Source organism: Orcinus orca, chromosome 11 (assembly GCF_937001465.1).
Source record: "Orcinus orca chromosome 11, mOrcOrc1.1, whole genome shotgun sequence".
Lineage (NCBI taxonomy): Eukaryota > Metazoa > Chordata > Mammalia > Artiodactyla > Delphinidae > Orcinus > Orcinus orca.
The window spans coordinates 69,406,162-69,428,826 of NC_064569.1; the positions used below are offsets into that span (position 1 = coordinate 69,406,162).

Sequence of the window (22,665 nt, forward strand, 5' to 3'; positions counted from 1 at the left end):
TTCCTGGGTATATTTTACACCACAGAAATTGGCAAATGCTACAAATTAAGTTTTTGCTTTGTTTTTACTAGAACATTACTGCTTATAAATTTACCTGACTTTCCTCAGCTTCAACCCCTCAGAAATTTGAGTTTTGTTTTACATAGCTAAGAGGTAGGGCTGAAGGAAGAAAGAAAAGAAAAAGGAAGGAAGGAAAGTGGGAGAAAGGAAGGAAGGATGGAAGAAAAAGACAGAGATTTGGTGAAATCAATCAAAATCTGGGCCTCCTTTGTTCTCAATTTCATTCAAAATTTTTTAAAAAAATGAATTAGAGTCTGAGGATCTGAAATAGAATCCTTCTTTTTTTTTTTTTTTTTTTTTTTTAGCGGTACGCGGGCCTCCCACTGTTGTGGCCCCTCCCGTTGTGGAGCACAGGCTCCGGACGCGCAGGCCCAGCGGTCATGGCTCACAGGCCTAGCCGCTCCGCGGCATGTGGGATCTTCCCGGACCGGGGCATGAACCTGTGTCCCCTGCATTGGCAGGCGGACTCTCAACTGCTGCGCCACCAGGGAAGCCCTAGAATCCTTCTTAATAAAATTAAATTAAAAACTTTTTTTTCAATACCATACTAGTTTCTACTAAAAAATCCTTGGTTACATTAAAATTGTTTTACTCATCCATCTCCAGATGAAGAATCTAGGCATTTTTGAAGGACAGGATAGGAAGAAAGGTGTGGCATAGCTCTAGAACAGTCATATAAATGATTTACTGTGTTCTGTAGGATACAGATTATGGGTTGCTGAGACCATCACAATGGAAGGTACGGATTTGCTTATAAAAAAGTAGAAAGTCAGAACTGAGTCAGCTCTCAAAGAACACTACAGAATGATGTCCTATAAAATTCTACCAAGACAAGCTGCATGGTTAGGCAGCCTCCACACAACCTGTTTTTGCAAGATGCCCTTGACTGATGCATAGAGCCAGCTATCCTTAAAACAACACAGCAACACAGTATGATAATAGTGAAGAAATAATTTTGTAATTGCTTTTGTTGTGGCAGTTCTATGGAATCCTCAAGGCAAACTGCATACTTTGAAATGGGATGAACTACTAAGTTAGTACTCCAAAAACAACAGTCCCACCTAGGTCATTGATTAATGACATGCAATACATGCACTCTGGTTAAGTTTGTATTTTGCAAGTCAATCTAAATAAGTCTGGCACACCACATAATAGACTTGAAAAAAGATCTCGACTAAGGATATGAACTTTGGGAAGACAGATATACCAAGAGTCATTGTAAAGAATGCAGTCACTATCCCTTCCAAAAGAATCCAGCATTACAGTTTAAAATAACAGAAATTCTGAAATAGGTATTTTATGAACAGACAAGGCAGTCATAAGACTCTGTTAGCTGTGTATACATACATATTAAATGTTCTTATTTTGCTTCTAATTTTTAGTTAAATCTGTCACAGTATCTGTCTGGTTCCATTCACTTTTACCTATATACACCATGAAAGACATTTTTCTAATTAATATTAACATTATTAATATTATCAAATGTTCTTCTCAAAAATTTTATACCAAACTATTGAACTAAAAGTGATCAAGTCCACCCAATCTCATGTGTATTAAATATTCACTTGGTAAAAACCTAACTCAAAGTAGAGAAAGTTTTAAAATAGGCCAATTTCACAATAACTGAGGACAGGTGTGGAGGTGACAGAGGCATAAGGGTGGATCTAGGGCTCACACATTGTCCTTAGAACTCTTTCTACCTACTCACCCTGCTTCTCTCTGAGTTTTGGCCACATTCTCTATTAATACAATCAGGTTTCCTCCATGTGGTGGGGAAAACGGGCAACGCTAGCACTTAATTATACTTTCTGCACTGTGAATCCAGAAGCAAGAGAGTTATTTTTTTTATTTTTTGGTACGCGGGCCTCTCACTGTTGTGGCCTCTCCCGTTGCGGCGCACAGGCTTCGGACGCGCAGGCTCAGCGGCCATGGCTCACGGGCCCAGCCGCTCTGCGGCATGTGGGATCTTCCCGGACCGGGGCACGAACCCACGTCCCCTGCATCGGCAGGCGGACTCTCAACCACTGCGCCACCAGGGAAGCCCAAGAGAGTTACTTTTAAGCCTCCTAACAAAGAAAGAATGTCCCAGTTTAGTCTAAATTATGTGTTTATCTTTGAAAGCAGTCACTGTGGAGAGGAGAGTGAATTGGTCAAAAGGCCTAAATGAGAAGCTAAGCCAAATACCTTCTCCTAAATCTGGGAACAGTTCAAATTGATATGATTTATTTCCAGTACTTTTTAGCTTCCTCACAAAAGTTAGCAGAATTTTAAGAGCTTTTTTTTTCCAGTTCACACAGGAATAGCTGATGAACATATATAACAATTTCCAGCTTACAAAGTGTTTCTTCACAGATGTCATCATATTTGCTTCAGGTAGTTTGAGTAGGTTTTTGTCCTTTGTTGCTGGGAAGCCTAATTCACAAGGCCTAGTGGGCTTGGTTTTCCATATTCAGTCTAATTCATTATAATTATAATTATTCCAAATGAGAAAACTGAGATTTAGTGATGTTTTTCAAGTACCCAAGGTGAATAAGGATTCTATTTCAGAATTTCAGACCCCAATTCATGTTTCTCTTTTTTTGTTTTTGTTTTTAAATTTTGAATGAAACTGAAAAGAAAGCACATCCAGCTATTGATGCATTTTATCATCTTATTTATTTGTTTAAATTTCTGTACTATCATTAGCCTGCCTTTTGAGGGCAACTATATCCGAAAGCCAGTAAGAATCCAAGTGTTGCTTTCATCTCAGTGACCATTTATAAATTACTTTTTGGTGAATGAGAAACAGTGACTCCATTTGCACTGTAAGACTTCCTTGTTCTTGATTAAATTGCTAATTTGAATCAATAGGAATAGAAAGTCACCTTGGTTCTTACAACAACACTGTTAGGTGAACGTATTGCTCAATTTTCTGTTCATCTTGTGGAAGAAAATCAGAGCACCATTAGCCTAAGACTTTATTCAAAAATGCTGTGAACAGGAATGTTCACAATAACCATTGTCACGAAGAAGGAAGGAAAATTTTAGCTGAGCTTTAGCAAGAGGAGTTATACAAAATTGAGCTAATTTTGGAAATAGTTGGTCAAAATCAGTTCTGGGAAAATGGAGAAATTGTTCTGCAGATTAGTAGTTATTTGTTAGTCAATTCGAATTTCTCAAGAAGTATGAGGAGGAAGTGTTAGGGACTAAAGTCATGTGTCAGTAGGATGGGAGAAACAGCTGTGGGAGACAAGGACCTGCCTCAGTAGAAACTGTCAGTCTTTCAAGCTCTCTTACAATTCTATTCTAGTCTATGGAGTATAGACTCATCTCCCCTCATTTATGTTTGGGTTACATTGTCTGTCTGGACTGCATATAAATAGAACTCTGTTAATGCGTCTCATTATTTATTTACAAGAAGATCTAGCTTTTTGAATTCCTTTTTAAAATAAGTTATTTGTACTTAACTTAATCAAACCCCAAAATTTAACAAAACAAAACAAACCTAAAAAACCCCTCTTTCACTCATTGTCACTAAATGTTTTTTAAAATATTCCCCTGATAGCTTTGATCTGCATTCTAGCATCATCTATAATTGGACAGTAAGAAGTATGTAGGGCTTGCTTAATACATGAATATAATATGATATATAATTTAATACAATAGTTAAAAGGATGAATTAATATATCTTAATGTAAGCTAAATCATTTGAAATCTGTTACCTTAAATATATTAACTTGGAAAATAGTATCAATAATTCTGTTCACTAGAAACCATATAACAGCAGCCCTGAAAATGTATGAGCGCTGAATAATATTCATTATGGAAATTCATTTTCTAATAACATATCAGTGTAGCCCTGTCCAACTTATAATATGCTCACCTGATTTACAACGGACCTTCTTGTGTAATAGTTATCAGGGTCATACATAGTTAATAATTCAATATATCAGCCTAATTTGAAACAACTGATTGCTTTATTGAGCAATATAATTAAAATATGTCTAATCTGTTGGGTATTTAAAAAAACAAGTTTAACCAACATTTAAAGGTTCCCAGTCATCACCACAAAACAACATGGAGGGAAAAGTAAAGAAACCAAGAGGTACCTGTCTATGCACAGTGTGTTCATTGGACTCACTGTATCTTTGGATCAGACTGGTTTTGAAAACAGAGTGTTTCTATAAATAATAAATGCAGTCACCCCAACAGAGAATCTTTCTGTTTTGACAAGAACAAAAAATTAAAATATATCAGTTGCTTCACATCTCCCACAACACTGCAATAATCTTGGAAGCACAAATGTTTCACCTTGTCAATATTTCATTGTCAATACATGTTTTAAGCAAATATTAATATAATACATAGTGTCATTGTACCTGTAATGCATAGGAAGCCATTTCCATAATTCTAATAATTAAGATTACTCAAACACAACCACCTACCATTAGATTAAATTGAAAATATGTAGCCAAAATTATCTGAAGTAAGAAGCTTGAGACCAAAGAGTCAATTTCTTGTAAGAGTAAATTTAAATGTAATTTCTCTCCTGATTGAGATCCTCCCAGAAGTAAATGCACCAGGTGAGTGACATTGCCTCTCACCAAAATAAAGTTTAAAGTGTATCAAAGCTGCTGTACCCCTTAGCCCACAGCCTTCTTTCCTGCAGAAGCCCAGTGACATTAAACTTTCTTGCCTGCCTGAGAGGTAGAATTCCATAGTGGTTAAACGTAGAGATTTTAGAGATAGCTACTTGGGTTCAAACCTTGGCTTTCCCACTCACTGCCTTTAGGACACTGGACAAATCACTGAAAATATCTACCTTAGTGTGCTTACTTTTAAAATAACAGAAATAAGAAATAAAAACCTACCTCACAGCATTGCAGTGATAGTTAAATGGTTGGGTAAGTGCAAAGCCCTTTAAAACAGTGCCTGGGGCTTCCCTGGTGGCGCAGTGGTTGAGAGTCCACCTGCCAATGCAGGGGACACGGGTTTGTGCCCCAGTCCAGGAAGATCCCACATGCCGTGGAGCGACTGGGCCTGTGAGCCATGGCCGCTGAGCCTGCGCGTCCGGAGCCTGTGCTCTGCAACGGGCGAGGCCACAACAGTGAGAGGCCTGCGTACCGCAAAAAAAAAAAACAAAACAGTGCCTGGTTCATAGTGTGAACTGTGTAAATGTGAGTTCATATTATTGTTTATCCCCATCCCTGTTCTAGATGCCCAGGATGTCTTTCTACTGGGGAAAACCTTTAAATAAAGTTTAAAGGCATAAACCTGGGCAGAGACATAGAATTTGGGTGACTGATGGCTAATTTGAAGATCCTAGGGAAGTGGACTCAATAAGTAGGGTGATAATTCCCATTAAAATTCAAACTTCAGGATCATGGACAGAGACAGCAATGAAAGGTCAGACTTTTATATTCTGGCTCTTTTTTCTGTTTCCTAGGCTATTCTTAGAATGGGATACTATAGGTCCACTTTCAATGTAGTTTTGGTTTACAGTATTAGTTCTCAATCTGTCTCCAAGAAAATACTCAGAAAATGTTCAAATTTTGAAAGTAATTCTAGTTATCATTTTACAGATAAAATAACTCAATTTAAAAATGATTGCTTGATCTTTCTTATGTCACACAAGTAATCATAACAGTTAATCCCATATTGGATTCAACTAGTCACAGATTGAAATACTTCCATTTGGAATCTCACTATATCAAACCAATCAAGGGTAAATTCAGTTAAAAAAACTGAAATAGGTGAGCTATAGAAAAATGAAAGATTTTAGCATTAGAACAGACCATGCTGTCCAAGTTGAAATCACAAAGACTTGTAACCCAAATGCCTAAGAGAATTTCATATTCTGAAGTAATCAAAAGTGTGTTTTCCTAAGTCAGTTTTGTTTGCTCCTCTGATATTCTCTCTTCAGTGTTAATGGTACCATTCTGTCAATGTGAATGGCAATCTGGTGATTCATCCTACACTTTACCTTCTCTTGCCCCTGCTTCTTTGCAAAAAGCCCAATTATTGGGGCTTCCCTGGTGGCGCAGTGGTTAGGAGTCCGCCTGCCGATGCAGGGGATGCGGGTTCGTGCCCCGGTCCGGGAGGGTCCCACGTGCCGCGGAGCGGCTGGGCCTGTGAGCCATGGCCGCTGAGCCTGCGCGTCCGGAGCCTGTGCTCCGCAACGGGAGAGGCCGCGGCGGTGGGAGGCCCACGTACCGCAAAAAAAAAAAAAAAAAAAAAAAAAAAGCCCGATTATTATACTTCAAAATCCCTCTCTAGCTCCTTTCCTTCCACATATCTACCTCACTTCCAGCTCTTAGCAGTTTTGCCTGGATTGTCTCTTGACCTCCTTTCTCATAATATTCCATCAAAGTCAGAGAATGTCAAAACCTTAGTATTAAATATAAAGGCCCTATGTAATAAGACCCAACACCTTCCTCCTCCTCTTCACTCCTGAAGGTGAGTATGAAATATTTCCTGCTCTGAACTTCCATATTCTGGGTTAAACACTAGGAAAATTATTGTTTTGCTGTTGTTGTTTTCTGCTCAGACTCCTTTCCTTACCTCTCACAGAAGTAGGACAGATGGCCCAGCTTGGCTAGTCACAACAGCCTCACTCCACTGGCAATAGTTATTGGTCTAGAACAGATTTAGCCTGTCCAATCAGAGTCTCTTTCCGATGTTTTTCTTATGGTACTAACAAGAAACTCTATTGTCCTGGACACATGGAACAGGAAACATGGGGTCTTGGGTCAGCTAATGGCCCCCATCACGTGAAAAAGCCTGTCTGTAAGATAACAAATGATGCTAAGTGGAGAGGAAAGATACGTAGAAAAGTAGTACTGGCAGAGTTGAATTCCTCTTCTAAACCCTGAAGTTTTCAGAGATGCCAAGATTGCAACAGATCTTCCTTTAATTGTCACAGAATCTTCATTATCTTTACAACATATCTAGTTTTTTGTATAAGCAACTTAATTGGGTTTCTGTCACTCACAACCACAGAGTCCTAACTATAAAAATACACAACCTGGACCACATGCTATCTGAGCACTCTCATTTTCTATTGATTTATGTTTGTGTATTTTATTCCCCAAATAAGACTGAAAATTTAATGGAGGAGGGGAGAGGGTGGTGCTTCATACATGATTCTGCAAATATTAACACAGTAAATAATACATAATTGTTGACTAAATATGTTAACAGATCACTAATTTAGCAAAGCTTTGAAAATAAAGCAAATTTAAACTCTTTATATATAATTATGGATTTTGAAATAATAAACATTTATAAATCAGTTTAAATTTTTTTCTCAAAATAAACTTATAATATTTGACCACAGTAGTCTTATATAGCCCAATGTTACCATTTTGCAGATGAAAGATATAGGCCCCAAAGTGATGAAACTTGACCAAGATCACAGTGTTGATACATGGCAATCTTCTCAACCTTATCCAGACAAGAGGCAAAAAAAAAAAAAAAAAAAAAGCTTTTTAGTATTTGCTTGGAATATCCAAGCAAAAGTAATTCAATGAGTTAAATTAGATAAAATTAATTAATCATCCTTATCAGTGTCATTGCTTTCATTTACTTAAAGCTTCCTTTATTTATATTTATTGTTTCTGCTTTTAACAACAAATTTCCCAGGAATTAAAATTCTAGTCACTATAAAAAATAGATTTCTTTCTTTTTTATGTGTTTATGTTTGTCCAACAGAGAGTAAATCAATAGTAAAGAAAAGAGTGAGTCTGTCAATATGACACTCCAGGATATGTAATTGATTCTTAAGCTTTTGACATTTGCCCTAAATATATACTGAGTGTCATACATCAAGACTTCTTAAAGATTTTTTTCTTTATTAGAAATAAACAGTGAAAGTTGATGTGAATCAGTCTTACAAAATTTTCTCTGAGATAGGCTTCTCACAGAGTACTTAGTGAGAAATGAAATATTTCAGAAATATTCATGAATGTTTTAAAGTTGAAAAAAATTCCAAATCAGATAAAGAGCATGTGAAATTTAAAAGGGCAAAATTCTTTTTTTCAGTAAAAAATATTATTTCCTTTAAGAAAACTAGTTTAAGCTGTTTATATGAAAATTTCATCAGTAAAATTAGGGATTAATTTTATCTGTTTAATTTAGTATCTGCAAAAAAAAAAAGCACCTACTTTGTTTTACTTATACACCACATCTAATTTTTTCAATAAAACATTCACCACACATCAAAGTATACCCCAGATGTGGTCACTTCTCACCATCTCCACTGCTGTCACCTTCATTCAAGCCACCATTTCCCACCTGAATTGTTTCAGTGGATTTTTACTGTCCTGTATACCCCACCCCCAGTGTTCTCTTTTACATACAATATCCATAGGGATCCTATTAAAACATTGCTTTGATTTTGTCCCTCCTATGTCTTCCCAGTTTACCCAGAGAAATGGTAACCTTTATGATGGCCTACCAGGCTGACACAGTCTAGCAGTTTCCTCTCCGATTTCCCATGACTGAATCCTCCTCGCCATGCTTCCAACCATCCTCTCTTCGTTTCTGTTCTGCGAACACATCATGCATGCCCACAATGCAGTTTATGCACTCTCTCTTCCCTCTGAAGTGCTCTGCACCCTGTTATTTATACATCTTGCGTATTTTCTTCTTCAAGCATCTGCACAAATTTCAGCTGTTCAGGGAGACCTGGATTGACCATTGTACATAAAATTAGCCGCACTTCTGTAACATGCTTTGCTTTCTCATAGCAAGTTACGCTAGCTAAATGTTGAATATTTTTTTATCTCCATTAACTACAGTACAAGCTGAATGAGAGCAGGGACATTGTTTTGTTCACTGACATATCCTCATAAACAAGTAAGGGTTCAAAAATATTTACAGGATGAAAGAATAGATAAAGAATGAATGAATGAATGGAGTAGCAGCATCTAAAATCTATAGTGAGGGGCTTCCCTGGTGGCACAGTGGTTAGGAATTCGCCTGCCGATGCAGGGGACACGGGTTCAAGCTCTGGTCCAGGAAGATCCCACATGCCACGGAGCAACTAAGCCCATGCGCCACAACTACTGAGCCTGCGCTCTAGAGCCCATGAGCCACAACTATTGAAGCCCGCACACCTAGAGCCCGTGCTCTGCAACAAGAGAAGCCACTGCAATGAGAAGCCCGAGCATCACAACGAAGAGTAGCCCCCGCTTGCTGCAACTAGAGAAAGCCCACACACAGCAACGAAGACCCAACACAGCCAAAAGTAAACAAAACAAAATAAATAATAAATAAGTAAAATCTATAGTGAGGCATTTAAGAAATTTTTAATTGTTTCTAACTATTTTCATTACTTCTATCATTTTCATTTCCAAGTTTGTGGGTTTTATTCTAAATAATTTGGACAAATTCTGCAGTTGGAGTTAGATTCATGACTTTAAGGTAAATATGACGTATTTCTTCCAGGTTAGTGCTTGAGGACATACCCTTCCTACTTTGAGCCTTCAGATAAGACCACCTTGATTACAGTCTTGTGAGAGCTTTTGAAGGAGAGGACCCAGCTCAGCTGTTTCTAGGAAACTGTGAAATAATAAATTTGTGTTGTTTCTAGGCTGCTAAGCTTTGAGATAATTTGTTATGTACCAATAGATAAATAATCAGATTAGGTAATTTTGCATGAATTTATCTGTGCATAGAACTTGAAATATAAGTTTTTCTGGTGTTTTCTAAAGACATACTTTCTTCCTTTGGCAGTGCAGCAATTTATCATTAGCAAAGTATAGTTTCTTCATCACCCAGGCATCATCACCCAGGTCTAAGAATAAGCAAAACTCTTTGAAAACTTTTTCAGTTTTTTTAGTATAAAGGAGATGTTAGAGAAATTATTCCATCATATATTATATGTAAAGGTTAAATATGCTCTGATTTATTTATTGTCCTCAGTTTGTTTTCCACATATTGTATTCTATTGTTTCTAAGAGAAGTTGCTTATCTGTGGAACTTTCCGTTTCCTATCTCTTGTAGAGCCTTTTTGATTGTTTATTCTGTTTTTGTTTTTGGCACATCTCTGAGATTATTCTTTGCCTACATAATCGCTCACCTAGTTTTATGACCACTTTTTTTCTTTGTGAGTCACTACTGTTCTCTTTTGATTTACTGGATGTTTTTCCCCTCACAGTGATATATTAGAATTTCTTCTTTTGCTTTATGTAATTAAGAACTTGTATTCAAACAAGACAAAGCAAAACAAACTATAACCAAAACAAACAAACAAAAAACGCCACAAAGACTACCAAGACTTTAGGGGATACTATTATACTTCAACAAAATCACCTCAGCACATTTGTGTTACAACACAATAGCAGATCATTTGTAAAAACAAGAAACTCAAGAACAGCTTTTTTAAAGGAAAAATAATTGAATATAGCTAAAGTTAATAGAATTTATAAGTCACAAAACCAGCATCATTAACCTAGAATTTCTGTCTCTAAACCTTCATGAAAGAAGTAGGTGGTATCTTGACTAGGAAGAGAATCATGGGATCAAATAAAATATGCTCAGTTTTCAACAGGTGAGGATTGAAAACAGAGAGAATCTTACTAATTTAAGATAGTTTCATCCTAGAAAGAAAGCAATTACTGTGCCCTTTTCTCCTATTGGTGAGTTACACTGCATCTGTATATAATTAAATGTTTACTGTAATCTGACCTAAACCCTTCATCTCATTAGATTCCTGAAAGAAAACTACTGTATCCTCCCCATCCCCTGCCCATTACTTAGTAATATGTGTTTCTGTGTATAACTACACCCTGGAGCTTAATTATGTCTTAAGTATAATGCAAATCAAATTATTATTTGTCCTTGGAAGTCCTTGCCATCAGATATAAGGAAATAAGAAAAGGAAAACAGCAGAATGACTTTTCAGTCCTAAACAACAACAAACATCCTACTTACTTTCTTTTTTCAAGTTATTTTCTGCACAGGAACTAGCTCTCAATTCAGTAGATGCATTCTATTGTAAATTATTAACATCCTGATGACATGCATGTTCAAGTGTTAGTTTGAACCAAATGAAATTGCAGATTTCTTAAGTGAAAAATTGTTTAATAGCAGTAACTTTATATTGCTTAACCTAGCAGGATACCTGATTTTCAATTATTCTTTTAAGAAATGTTAACCTACGTTTGGGTTATTACTCACTTGAAAGGAGCTATTTGTTTCCCACATTGTTTTTAAAATCCATTGAACACCTTTGCATATGAGATTTTATCTTTTCCAAACTCATTTATAATCATACTTTTCAGCATATTCCAGACTTGAAACAACACAATATTATATATAACACCAACTAGATTACCTCTTGACCCAGGTGTGGACCTGTGCTGGTGTAGGCTTACATTTGTGTTTCAGTTGTCTGTAATTTTCTGTGAGAACATAAATCAGCCTTTTAAAGCCAGGATTGAATTTCTCTTGTGATCAGTGGAACATTTGGTCAAGCTGATTTTTTTTTTAATTACAGATATAGAATATGCTCACTGTAAAAAACTTAGTATGTATAATTGGACCAAATGGAAAAAATGAAAACCAATTTCTACATAGAATACCTAGGTTACTATTCTGATGTATGCTCTTCTAGTTTTTCTTCCCCTATATTATATTTACATAAATCAGCATATGCACTTGTATATTTTGTGTATGTGCATGCATGTATATACAATTGCATAGAAAAAAATAAATGGTTGGTGAGCCTGTTAACATGTTCTCTTTATGAATTCTTATTACTGTAGTATCCTCTACTCCTCTGCATCTATGGACATTTTGAGGCAAACATTCACCTATTCTCTCACATTGTTTTAGAAACATGAGTATTTGTAGATTCCTATAACACAAGTACACAAAGGTGTGCTTCGACTCATGTAAAATCAAACATAATAGAAATGAAGCTTTGTCTACTAAGTTAAAGACAAAATAGAAATTAGCTGGCTACTTAATTCAATAAATAAAGTAAAAGTAGAAAAAGTAAAAACTTCCCGAATAATTTAATTACTTCTCAATGAATGTGAAAAAAACAATTGTTAAGACTACAATGTAATTTGGACTAGGCAAGCCAGTGTTTCCCAAGATGCTTCATAAAATGCTACTTTAGTGGATCTTTTTTAGGTGTAATCGAAAAAACGGAGTTCAGAAACCAAATAATTTTGGACATATTCAGTTATCTTAAGTGAAGCAGGTTATTTGTTGTTGTGTGTTATTGTGTATTTTTGTTTGTTCTTAACACATTCTCAGATCTTTTAATATGCTAATATACATTGCAAATATCCAATAATAGAAAGTAGGATTCAATATTTTCCCAAATTTTGGGCCATGGAACTCCTCCACTTCTTTTATTTAAAAGAACTGACAAGGGTTTCAATGAACAATTCCTGACAAATGCTTGTGTACAAATATCAGAAATGATTTTCCTTGAATGTTTAAAATGTTGTTTCTTTTAGTAGCTTCTGTTTAGTGGTCTATGTAAACTAGATTAGAAGCCTTGTGCAAATTTTCTAACTTGATAGCCTCACATGCCTTTAAACTCTTTAAATTCAGTGATCTTTACCCCTCTGACTCTTTAGTCCCCAAGGTATTTGGATGTTAATTTCCCCAGCTTAATCTTAAACTCTGAAATATTTTTCTTTTATCACCTCCTCTATTCTTCTTCTTTCACTTCTTTACTTGACTGAATAAATTCCCAATTACTAGACATCGGTATTTCAATGCACCTCTTCCTTCTTTCTTCCTCTTTGGTTTTATCAATATAACTAGTCACAGCTCTTCTTAAAGTCATTATAAGGGATAGCCAAGGCTTAAGGCCACTGCTCTGTGAATGTTCTCTTAGTTATAGAAACTCATTTTTCAATTCTAACAATATCTCAAAATCAGCAAATCAGAACCTTTATTTTTTAATCTACTCTTGGTTCTACTAAGTCCCAATCAATTTACAATTTTATATATCTTTTGTCTCCTTCCTCAACCATAACCCAAAGTTTCAAACACTTTCCTACAGTTAATACTGCTGAATATCTCTCCTGTCTTTCCCTTTGTAATCCCAAGAGCAGCCACCATTTAGTACCTCATTCGCTCCTAGCTACACTTTTGCAATAGCATCTATTCCGTGTGTCCTTCCAGAATAATAGTCTCAAAAAGGTTTTAATCATGTTATAGCCAATTTATTGACTATTTAAATTAAATACAAGCAAATGCAACATTTATATATCACTTTTGCCAAGTCTATTTCCTTTAGCCAGGCTAGACTGGCTCAGATCCCTTGTTCATTTGTTAATCTTTGTATTCCTTTGCTTATGCTTTTTCTCTCTACCTACAGCTTTCTAAGTCCTTCAGGGTCCAAAATAAGATCTTTGACATCATGCACTTAGTTTCAAATCTGACTATTTTATCATGGGAAATTTGCTTATCCTCTTTTAGCCTCAGTTTTGTTTTGTTTTTTTAATCTGTATGTTTGAAGTGATAATATCTATCTCACCCTTGTGCAGTTGAAATGAGATAATGATTGCAAAATCCCTGTTAAATATAGATCCTCAAAAATGTTAGGTTCCTTTCCTAACTGATTTTCGCTTCCATATAGGCTTTCTTTAAAATTCTGTCGTTACTTTTTATTATAATTATCACTTCCACTCTTTCATGGCTGTATGTCTTGCTTCTTTAGTAAGCTCTTAGAGACTGCACCCATCTTGAATCATACTTCTTTTGTCTCCACCACAGTATATAACATGTATTATATTCATTGTTAGGATCATCAAATATTCGTTGAATGGATTTTGCTATATAAGTTATAAAATCTTCTATTGAAGTACAAACTAAAATCTTGAAAACTTAAATTGTGAAGGATTTCATGTGAGCTTCTAATCTGTAGATGACGAAAAAAAGTCATCTAACTTTTGGTATTTAAAGAAAACACAAAAGGGAGGAAGGAAGGGAGGGAGGAAGGGAGAAAGAGAACAACAATTAAAATCTGGTTTTTGAAAAACAAAATGTATATACAGTTTAAGATGAGAAACTGATATGAAAGAACTAGAAAACGAGTTTTATTCTCTGCCTACAACATTAACAGCATGGTAATGCTTGGAGGAAAATACTTTGATATGCCTTAGTTTCAGCAACTCTAAAATGCAGGTAAATTCACTTTTAACTCTCTTCCATGTGAGTTATGATGGTAGGACAATATCATATGTGGAAATGTTTTGAGACTTTTGGAAAGTTTCAAAGAACTGCTATATATAAAGTGAGATCATCATTGTGTATACTGTAAATATTGTATAGATGTGTTTCTTACAGATTTATAATATTAATTTATTCTTATAACTTCTTCTTATTAGTCATGATTTCATGTTTACATGGCATTCATTATACCTGATATGATGTACTCTTTCTTCCCTGACTCTCTTGATGAATGTGCTCCCTGAAGTTCAGGTGTCTCCAAGTTCAGCTGTTTCACCCATCCGTAAAGGCTGTGTGTATTAAGTGTCTAAAGTTCAAGATGTTTTTTTATAATTAGAGTACAGTAAGCTCTCAATTATCTATGATAGTGGGTTACTGGGAGAGCCTATATAAACAGACTGGTTTGGAGATTTGTCACTTTGAGTAAACTCTCCCAGGGTGTCTGCTGGGAGTGGCAGAAAGGGTAGGGTGAGAGGAACAGGCAGGCTGACTCCTCACAATGACTGGAGCTCCAGAGGGTGGCTCAACAGATAACTTCTGGAATGTCCCTGCGTCATTCCGCCCTCGAGGATGAGAAGACTGACAAAGCTGAGAGCCTCTAGCAACAAACATTTGTTGAGCAAATGAGTGAGTGAGAGGATTGACTTGGTGTGGCTCCAGCAGGGGAGAGGTCTCTTCTTTTACTTCCATCCCAAGTTTGGAGTAAATAAATGCATGCTCTAAAGAAAGACTGTGGTACTGCAAACTCTTATCTCAGGAAGCTAGACTTCCATGAGAGACAATTCTGTCATATGTTCTGTAAAATATATTCACTGCAACAAGGCAACAAATAATAACGAAATATTTTTAAATCAATGCTAAATATGGAATATTACTTCTTTAAAGATTGTACAATATTTATGACATTCAGAAACAATATTTCTGGGACTTCCCTGGTGGCACGGTGGTTGAGAGTCTGCCTGCTGGTGCAGGGGACATGGGTTCAAGCCCCGGTCTGGGAAGATCCCACATGCCGCGGAGCGGCTGGGCCCGAGCACCACAACTACTGAGCCTGCGCTCTAGAGCCCACGAGCCACAACTACTGAGCCTGCATGCCGCGACTACTGAGGCCTGCGCGCCTAGAGCCCGTGCTCCGCAGCAAGAGAGGCCACCGCAATGAGAGGCCCATGCACCTCAGCGAAGAATAGCCCCCCGCTCGCCACAACTAGAGAGGGTCTGCACGCAGCAGCAAGGACCCATCGCAGGCAAAAACATAAATAAATAAATAAATTTATGAAAAAACAAAACAAAACAATATTTCTTCTGTTACTTTGGAAACTGCTGTTGATTTTCTGTAGTAGATACATTGAAAATTGTAAACTGTTTATTGAGACGGGGAGAAGGTGCACGCCTTCTAATTGTACAACCAGTTGTCGAATGATTGATTCATTTGAATTCAACCAATATTCATGAAATACTTGTCAGTTCCAGGCATTTTCTAGTTACTAAGGATGAAAAGGTAAACAAGATACTTCACCTGTCCATTTGTTGCTTCTGTGGGTACGTTGGTATGAGTTGCAGAGAGATTTGATCCCAGGCTCTAACTCCTCCAAGGCTACATGACACTTTTCTATCAGTTCTGTTTTGTCTTTTTTTTCCAAAGAAGGAAATGACACTAAGATAAATATTCTTAGACTATTATAATTGGGACAGTAAGTGTCACATTAACACAGACTGCGAATAATCCACTTTCCTAAAGGCAACATGTGGAAAGAGAACTCTATTGGGGATTCAAAGGTCTGAATCTCAGTTATAATTCCACCATTAACTATCTATAAAACTTCAGCTGTCTGGAACTCTGTAATATGAGATGTTTGGACTACATGGACTCTTAAAGATGTCTCAGACTCTAACTGCAATAAGACCATAATAAAAGAAAGATGGGATTTTTGAGAACTACATGGATGACAAAAAGCAATGGGACATGGAATATGAGGATTTGGTAGAGTGAAGAGTTTAAGGAGGTTCTGAGGATTCCAATTTGGATAACCTGTGTCTGGGTAAAAGTTTTAGAGAGGTTAGTTAACTGCTAACTCCTTCAAAATACAGGCGAACTGAGGAGAAAGCAGCAGCCAGGATGATTCATATATTTGACAATTGAACACTAATTGCCTAAGAAAACTATAATCAATCTTTTTTTTTTCCTTTCCCTGACTTGTGTGTTCTTGTTCTACCCATCTAGAAAAATTCCACTGGCATATGCATAAAAACTCATTACTCACTTAGCATGGAGTAAGCATACACTCTTCAAGCCTCATTTAATTTGTGTCTACAAGGAATGATGAATGCTCAGCATGGGCTCTAATTATGATTTTAAGATAGTGGAGTAAAGCATAAAATAGTGACCACCCATGGTCCCAGCTAATGGTGGTATTAAGTACAATAAGGTAGAGACAGAGACTTCCAGAGCCAGTTTCAGCCGAGCTTCCATGGTGACTGAGGCCTACACAGAGTGCTTGTAAAAGTCTATTTGTAATGACACAGCACTGCATCAAGGCTTTAAAGTATTTAACTTGCATCACACCCTCCAACTGCATTATATACGGAAAGTTGCTTATTTATGTGTGTATATGTGAAAAGCTGAAAGATTTTAGTTCAAAATAAGTAGATCATTTTATCTTTTTATAGTATTTTGGGATTCTTCATCCTGAATCATTATCATTGATATTTTGGTTATAATGTAATAGCCATATGGTTTTTTTCCTATAGTATTTTTATCACTTGTATCTCCAAATATTAATTGCTAAAAAAATCTTTTTAAAAACTGTAACATTGAGATAGAGGTCAGAGCTGTTTTCTTTCCAGTTGTATCATAACCATCATCTAATTCCTCACGTGCCAAAGTTACAAATTGCCTTCTCTCTAGCTCAGCTAAAGTGAAGTAACATTAGAGGAAGATGGTCAGCAATCCCCTGCTTCCTTTGGAAATTGGGGTCTTGATTATGTCTTTCTCGATGTTGTCTGTTATGAAATAATAGTTGTAAGGTGAAATGTACTATGCATAGAATAACGCATATTTGCTCAATAATGTTTTTTGAGAAATAAAAGAAACACTTCATGTGATAGCATTTTTAGCCAAAAATTGTATCACTTTCTTATTCTGTTATAACAGGAGTGTAGGTCTGTCTTCCTGTTAAGAGCTCCTAAATTGTTCTCAGTCACCAAGCATTAGAAATTATGACTCCTTCTTATGTATATAAAATGCCAGTTATCATAAAAAATATTTATGAACTTGATCTCTATCTTGAGAAAAAAGAGAATGTAAACATTCTGCACCTCTCTTTTGTAATAACTTGATTCCTTAACAATTAAATATTACTGGAAATTAATTTTTCCTGAAAATCAGTCAGATATTTTTGACAAATCGTCATTTGGTGTCTGAGAGATAGTCTTCACGACACATAAGTTACTCACACCAACATCTCTTAACTTTGAAAATTCCATGGTCCATTCTAAGATTCTTCAAAATTTTTGCTGCCTTTAAGTGTCTGTTCTGTGAATAGACAATCCCTTCATAATTTGTCTCAATGACCAGCTATGGTGCAACTTTATCTTATTTTTGTTAAAATTTTGGTTGTTGCTTCAAATTCAGTATAAACATGTAGTTATTATATTTCATTTCATTGCTCTATTTCTGTCCTTTTTCTTCCACACACAAATTTTTAATTTTCATGCTGGATTGTAGTCAAGTATGTAAAGTGAATTTTTATGATGTAGCACAAACCATATAAATAAATACACAGCTGAAATGGCAATGGGATGAATAGATAGACACTGTAAATAATCCCCAAAAACTCACAGCAAAAACTACAGCATAACCTACTCTTCAACCTGGTGGGCATTTAAATTTTTTGACAAATAAAATGGTGCATACTTCTTTTATTATCCTTAGCATATTAAAAAGTAATAAGATCAAGAATATATTATTATAATAATACTTGCTATAATAATAAAAGCCTACTTATGCCAAGTGCCATGCTAGGTATTTTTTTAAATTAATTTTTATTGGAGTATGGTGACTTTACAATGCATGCTAGGTATTTTTCACGCTACATCACTTATCCTTAAATTATTACAAAAAGTCAGATACTATTATCTCAGTTTTCTAGTTGAGGAAATTCAGGCATGAAATGCTTGAATAATTTGACTAAAATCATGTAGGAAAAAAGGCTGGAATCCAAATTGAACTGAATAGATCTGGCTTCTTGACTAAAAAGTGTCTTAGCTATTTTGTAGACGAAATCATATTTAATTTAAGCCCGTAAAACACAACATTTTTGGATAGTTTATTATTCTTAATATGCAAGCCTACTTACTGGCCTGTTTGAGGAAAAAAGTATAAGACACATCAAAAATATCTGCAGTACTTATATGGCAACAGTAGTCCACACAATAGTCTAATTTCTTCTATCATTTTTGCCTCAGAATAAGCACTATTTAAAAAATGAGACAATAAGGCTTCTGTCCTTGGTTACCTGCCATCTCTGGAGCTCACTTTTAACAAGTGTCTGTTTCCAGATTTCCTTTGACTTCTGACCCTAGAACTGTTTCTGTCTTTCCCAAGCCAATGACCTCTCTTGGTCATTTTGAGAATTCTTGCACTTCACATCCTTTCATTTTTGCTTGGTAAAGCCTTCAGTTACTCACCAGCTCTGTTAGAATTAATAAACTGCAATTGAATGTCATTGCTTTGGAAACATTCAGGTAGCTATTTTAAAGCACAAAAGTTGCCATCTAGACCTCCTCAGTCAAATTCTCCAGGGTGAAGTTTAGGAATCTCTATTTTTAACAAGAACTCTTTGTGATTCTGTTGTGGAGACAGTTTTGGGAATTACTGCAGAAAGCTTCATGGCTCAGAATGGCCAAAAAAGTTAAATTTCCAACCCAGGGCATGTTCCTCCCTAGTTTGACCTACTTTTGAATTATAAATCCCGGTTAGCATTACCACCCTTCATCCTGGGAAATTGCTGTTCCTCTCAATATTTGACATTTGTCATGTTATAATCCTTTGGAAGATGACCTCAGGAGTGAGTGGTGTGAGTGAATGCTGAAAAGGGGATATATAGCCTTCCTGTCCATCTTTGAGCTCTTTCCCCTTAAGGTAATTTATCTTTTCTGTCAATACTTGAAAAGCAGAAAAATTATTGGTAATCAGTGTCAAATAGCTGCACTTACTAGAGGAGTGATTCATGAAACTCGTATACATAAAACGTAATGCTAAGAAGCTTTTCAAATCTTAGTTTCAGTTCTGAAATGGTATAAAACTTTTTCCACTGTCTTGTGTGGAGTATGACGAATGCTACTTAGAGTGAAAAATAAACTTTAAAAATAGGATTCAGAATGGAAAAACCTTGCCTTGAATATGCATCTGTATAAGTGCCGGTGTATTTGTGCTGAGTGATAGACAGTTATGATATAATCTTTCCAAGATACTTAAATTATAAAATGGAAATAATTAATTTATAGAAAGGGAAAGAGGTAGTGTTCATTTTGAATATAGTATGTAAGCGTATTTTACTCAAGGATAGAAGTTTCACTTTTTTTCATTACTTACAATAATAGTTAACATTTACAGAACAACTTTTATGTTCAAGGAACTGTGCTAGCCCTTTGAGTTATGAATCTGATTTTACTAACACTTTTTTTTGGTGAATACTAGGTGCTAATCTCTATTAGACACTAGAGCAATATAAAAATAAATAATACAGGCTCTTTTCCTCTCCATCTCTATTTCCAGCATAGTTTTTCTGTTCTGGAAACACAAATGATGTTCTTTTTTCCTGGCCATATATTGTTTAACTAATGTAACCATGAATTTTTTGTCTATCAGGACTGGTACTAACAGCCCTACAGCCCTGCCCTAACTAATTTGGAAAGAAATGATAAGAGTGAAAATGTTGGGAGAGGCAGAGTTTTGAGTTTTAACTCCTCTTTTGTCAGTTAGTGGGCTACTTTAATTTAACCTTGTGTAGACTCTGCCAGAGATAAAAAAGAGAATAGAGCCAAGAACAATAAATGTATATCTAACATGTGTTGTGCATGTACCAAATCCATTGAATACATTACCTTACATAATTTAACCTAGCTTAAAAAAAAACCTTAAGGATTATCTAATTTATTTTTTAACTTTTCTTTTTCTTAAAGCTTTTAATTTGTTATTAGCCCTAAAACTGTGATAAATATCATAGTTTGTGTGTGTTTTCACAAAACTTTGCATATGTTTTTTCACAAACTTTGGAATATATATTTTTTAAATTATTTTATAGGTAGGTATCTGACATCCTGGGATTCAAATGGTTTGCTTACAGCACTCAGGCTTTCTGTTCCCAGTTGGTTGACCTTGTCATTAGTCATCACTCTCTAGCTGTTTGGTGTTCATGAAGGTCTCTGGAAAGCCTCAGCAAAGAAATGAGAGTCAGAGGGGTATTCTATTTTATACAAAAAACATTTTTAATGTGTTTAAATTATAAAGATTATATATATATATAATATATGTATTATATATACATATATACATATGAAGCATATTGTGCCCCAAATTATCACTTTAATATAAAAACCCAGCAAAAATTATGCAGCTCCATTTTTATATGATTTGCTTTCTGGTATGCATGGGTTTTTTTAAAACAGGGTTGGTCTATATACATTTTTAATTCCTTTCTTTTAAACTAGAATTTCACTGTTGTATGGTCTTATAAACATCAGAATTAATATTTATAAATTTCTCATACAAATAATACCTCAGAATTTATCTAATAATTTGTCTATTATTGGACTTTTAAATTGCTATTATTCATAAAACTATAAAACCTAAATGCATATGTGTTTTCATAACTTTTGGAATACTTTCTTGCCATTTATTATGAACAATAGGAGTACTGACTGAAAGCTGTGAATAATTGAGAGTTGTTGATAGATACCAATATTCGCAAGTTACTTTCCAATGTTAGTTATCGCAATTGCCTTAAGTAAATCTAGGTGACTAGCAGGCCATTTCATTTACAGTTGACCCTTGAACAACACGTGGGTCAGGAGCACGGACCCCCAAAAGCTGAAAAATCTGTGTATAACTTCACAGTCTGCTCTCTGCTATCCACAGTTCCATATCCTCTGATTCAACCAACCGTGGACCATGTAGTACTGCAGTACATATTTAATGAAAAAAATCTGCGTGTAAGTGTAGTGGACCTGTGCAGTTCAAACCAGTGTTGGTCAAGAGTCAACTGTATTCTACTTCCAAAGTGAGAAGTTCTTCAGTAATCTGAGTGGTGGGGCCTGTACATGGTAATAGCACAAATTCTAATAAAATACACAGCCAAATCAATGGAATGGTATAGGAAGTCCAGAAATAGACCCCAAATACATACCAGAGATTGGTTCACCAAAGAAAGGTGGGACAAATTTATTTGGTAAGTGATGTGGGATAACTGGTAACTATCAAAAAAAACTCTTTCTACTTCTGAACATTGTAACAAACTGAATTTCAGATAGTTCAAATGTTTAAAAGTAAAACATAAAACATAGTATAAAAAAGACATGATAGAAACTTATTTTTAAAATTACTTATCACGCAATGGAAAGGCCTTTTTAAGAATAACCAAAAACAAGAAAAAAACCCTCATGTGTTATTAATGAGAAAAATCCATAAATTCAAATTCAAAAAATTAAAAAACATTTTTGCATTCAAATAAAATAAAAAAGACAAACACACACCGTGGGAGGGAGGAGTACATTTCCAACTCAGTTCTTAAAGAGTTAATTTCCATAAAGAATAACCAGCAATGTTTGTTAAATTTAAAAACATACATTTGTCACTCTTTGACACATTTCTACATTTAGTAATCTAGCCTCACAGAAATGCATTGATGGGATAATAGTAAATGATTGTAATAGTAAATGATTGGGAGACACAGAAATGCCCATCAAAAGAGGACTGGTGAAATAAAATTATGATAATTGATATAGTGAAATTCCCTGCTGCCATCAAACAGAATAAGGAATCGCTACATGAATAATGTAGGAATATATATGTATAGATCTGTATATGCATAGATTATCTCTAGAACAATAAATAACAGTGATATTTCTGAGGAGGATATCTGGGTAATTAGGCCATGGGACAGAAGGGAGACTGACTTTTCATGGTGCACATTTTTTGAGTAGTTTGAGTTATAGTAATAATAATTTGAATATCATGTGTCTATTTTACTTGAAAATAAATTCAATGGTATTACACATGCATTATATATACATATGAAATGTAAGGAAAGACTTAGTAGTCTTTTGTAAAAAGGTGTCTGATATTTCTATTTAGGAAAAATATAATATTTAAGTAGCTTTTTTTTAAATATGAAGGTAATCATTTAGTTTTTCACTTCCTGATATGGA

The 22,665-nt window shown here is 35.3% G+C and overlaps 1 protein-coding gene and 1 long non-coding RNA gene across 3 annotated transcripts in view; one reads left to right on the plus strand and one right to left on the minus strand.

Moving 5' to 3' along the window:
• Positions 1-333: 333 nt before the first annotated feature.
• LOC125960429 (uncharacterized) lies at positions 334-19,004 on the minus strand. The gene is made up of 2 exons (XR_007470094.1): positions 6,907-19,004; positions 334-6,184 (listed from the first exon to the last, which is right to left on the minus strand). It is a non-coding gene; the product is annotated as an uncharacterized LOC125960429 (long non-coding RNA).
• A 49-nt stretch (positions 19,005-19,053) lies between these two features.
• The window catches only part of NTS (neurotensin), a 71,561-nt gene continuing 67,949 nt past the window's right edge, over positions 19,054-22,665 (plus strand). The window contains exon 1 of one of the 2 annotated variants that reach the window (XM_049694279.1): positions 19,054-19,378. The gene's annotated coding sequence lies outside the window, so the exon portion shown is untranslated. The remainder of the gene's footprint in view (positions 19,379-22,665) is intronic. The other variant, XM_004280610.3, reaches the window with a different exon arrangement.